This window comes from Arachis stenosperma, chromosome 3 (assembly GCF_014773155.1).
Source record: "Arachis stenosperma cultivar V10309 chromosome 3, arast.V10309.gnm1.PFL2, whole genome shotgun sequence".
NCBI classification, from domain to species: domain Eukaryota; kingdom Viridiplantae; phylum Streptophyta; class Magnoliopsida; order Fabales; family Fabaceae; genus Arachis; species Arachis stenosperma.
In genome coordinates, this window is record NC_080379.1 from 163,641,842 (window position 1) to 163,645,561 (window position 3,720).

Consider the following 3,720-nt stretch of genomic DNA (forward strand, 5'->3'; position numbering starts at 1 on the left):
GAAAAAGCCATAGAGCGGAAAAAGGCAGAGAGTGCAAAATTAAAAGAAAAAGTCATAGATGTCCTTAGAATTCCTTTGTTCATCTATGTTGTGTTTCATGATTTTGTGGGAATCCCCTTGTAAGTTTGGTTAGCACTTTACAATTTGTAATATGGATGATTATAGTGAAATTCCATCATTGTTGTGATGGAGACTGGATGTAGGCTGTATTGTACTTAGCAGCTGAACCAGGATATATCTGGGTGTAATTTTCTCTCTCTACTTCTTCATTTTCTGTTTTTGCTGCACAGGAACTAAAATAAAAAATGTCTCGTGCCAAATGACGAGACAAAAGTAAAAAATCTCGTGGCTAGGAACGAGACAAAAACAGAAAAGTATCATCAAAGACCAGAAAGTATATTCAAGCAAAAAAGGGGCTAAGATTCAACTTCCCTTCTCTTAGCCACTCACCATAAACCTAAATTGGTTTCGATTTTTTCACAATATGGATTATGTTGGTTTCATAATGTAATTTCATAAGAAAGAAAATTTTATTGTCTAGGTTGAAAATAGTTAAATTTTATATTTTTACTATTTTATATTTATTTCATATGATTAGTTGTTTATATTCATTATTAAAAAAATTATATAAACTGATTCGATTTGACAAAAACTCTAATAGTTAAAATTTTCAACCGATACAATTTTTTTCTTTTTATTTTTCTAGATTCAAATTGAATATATATATTAATTTGTTTATAAATTTATTATATGATATTTATATATTATTCTTTAAAGGATAAAACATAAAAAAACTGCACTCTCTCTCTTCCCTTTATTCTTTTCCAGAGCCCTGAGAGGCTGAGACAATAACTAGAACAAGTGATCGTACTAGTCCACGTGCGTAGACCCCTAATGTGCTGTTCAAAAGAAACAGCAGACCCAACGGTTCAAGCTCCTTCTGCCACCGTACCACAGAAAACATATTCTTCTCCTTATTATTATTATTATTATTATTATTATTATTATTATTATTATTATTAGGTGCATATTATGAAAAATATTGAGAAAACAATTTTCAATTTGGCTGGTAATTTATTTATTTATTTTTTTGGTGTACATTTATTTATTTATTTATTTTGGTGTTAAGAGTGAATACCATGCTTTGTTTTGGATCAATACATGGAGTCCATTAAAACTCAATTAAGAAAAACACTACATTATGTTTGTTGGGTCGAGAATTTGTTTGGTAAGATCTTGCTTTTTAGAGTTGTTCGTATGATTTATTTCGATTGTTTTACAAAGTATAATTAATGGGTTGTCTGCTGTTGAGTATTTTTGGGTCAATTGTTGCTGAAATTGAGAAGCAAAAGCAGATTATTATCCTAATGGGCCTAATCACGGGCCTATAAAAAAGGAGGGAAGATGATCCAAAAGCAAAGGAGCGAAGAAAACTGAAAAAGTATGACGGAATAAAAGGCCAGGAAAAAAAAAGAAAAGTATAATTGTTGAGGACATGAATAAGTAACCTCTTATAAGGAGGATAAAATATATTTGTTTGTTTTTAAAATTTGTCAATGAATTTTATTTTATTTTAATTCTGAAATTTTTGATTTGTATTAAATATATTCATAATAACTGAATTTTTAAAAAATTTAGGACCAATCAAGTAATAATACATGACAATTATATCTAATTTATTTGTATTGAAGGTTATTCCTATAAAATTTTTATTAAATTAGTCTTAAATTTTTTGAAAAATTAGCTGTGATTGATATATTTGATATAATTAAAAAAATTTTGGGATAAAATTGAAATAAAAATAAAATATAGGAGTATTTTTAAATTTTTTTATAAATTTTAAAAACAAAAAATATACTGTACCGCTTATAAAAATTTCATATAATCTTATCATAAGTGAGAATTCTATAACCAATTTGGTTGATTGAGTTATTTCTAGTTTCTTGGCTGCTTAAATAAATATTGGGGTTCGAATTGCCTTATATATATAACCATAAAAATTTACCATTATTTATTTATAACTCTATAACAATATATAATGGCAAAATCTGTTTTGGTGTCCAAAATTCTTTTCCAATTTTACCCTTTTCAATATTACCCATTAGATTTCAATTATTCTATATTAAAAAACTTTCACTGTCTCATCTTCTTTTTTCTCACATACATTCATGTTCTCTCTATCTCATTAATTCATATTCACAGAATTTCTATCATTATCTTTTACCTTCCTTAATATCTATCATCTCAGATTACTGTTACTGCATAATAAAAAAAATTCGTATTGGATGTAAATTATTGTTGCAAATTTTTTTATTTGGATATATTTCTAAAAAATAAAATTAAAATAGTTCAATAAAGACAATTTTTTTAAAAATAAATTTACAAAGAATAATTTTTCTCTTCAAATTGTTATCCTACTCTTTTAATATACTCTAGGTACTTACACAATATATAATGTCATCTAAATTTAGGTTTCAATATTATCCGAGAAAAGTTTATTATTAAAAAACATGTCTCCGTACATCCGACACGTGCAATTTCTTTTCCGTCGATACGTCCCGCAATTTGTACTTGAATTCCTTTTGTCCCCGCCCGTTGAGTTAATTCAATAGCTTTTTTCATTGCTTTACGAAACGAAACTCTATTCCTTAATTGCCCGGCTATAAATTCTGCAAGAATATTAGGATGTCCATAAGGGTTTGCAATTCTTGTAATAGCAATGTTCAGTTTTCGGTTCATACAATTGAGTTTTTTTTGTAAATTCATCTGTAACTCTTCTATTCTTCCAAGCTTACCCTCAATTAATAACTTTGAAAATCCCATAGAGATTATGACTTGAATCAAATCAATTTTTTTTAATCTTTATCCCTGCTATTCCCTCGACACCAGAAGATATTCTTATATTTATTTTTATATAATTCTTGATATAATCTCGTATTTTTTTATCTTCTTGTAGATTCTCTGAATAATTGATTGGTTGTGCAAACCAAAGAGAATCATGACTTTGAGTTGTACCAAGTCGGAAACCAAGCGGATTTATTTTTTGTCCCATAATTCTCCACTACTTTACATAAAATGATATGCCCTAGTTGTGCACTTTGTTTTTTTATATCCATTAAGCTTTTTATTTAAAAACATAATATAGCATCCCTTTTTGACTTAATTTGCTTCTGCAGAATAAACGCAAAAACTAGGAAAAGATACTCAAGTCAATAAAACGTAAATTATAGTATCATAACCATTTCTTTATCCACATCCACAAATCTCATTTATTCCTATTCATATTTTGTGTTGTGAACAGACATTTCTATTTATATAATTTTTATTTTTTATTTTTCTAATATATAAACATTCTAATTGATCGAATTTGTTTGACCTAAAGATGATTCTAGTTTTTACTTTATCATAAGTAAGGTTATGCTTTTACTAAAAAAAGAAACATTTCTTATTTTTCAAATCGATTTTTCTTTTCATTTCTTTAGTATTTATTCAAATTTTTAATATAAAAAAGAAATTGTTTTATTTTTGAGTAATCTTATTATTATTAGAAGAACATGAAATTTCACCTTAACGACGAGACCTATTATCATTTTTCGCATGTTCTCGGAAGTTTAGAATAGGTGAAAATTCGCCCAATTTATGGCCTACCATACGATCTGTTATATAAATAGGTAAATGTTCTTTTCCATTATGGATAGCAATGGTATGGCCAATCATTGT

The 3,720-nt window shown here is 27.1% G+C and overlaps 1 pseudogene; it reads right to left on the reverse strand.

The window, feature by feature from the left end:
- Positions 1-400: 400 nt before the first annotated feature.
- On the reverse strand, positions 401-3,111 carry LOC130967165 (30S ribosomal protein S3, chloroplastic-like; annotated as a pseudogene).
- Between the last annotated feature and the right edge of the window lie 609 nt (positions 3,112-3,720).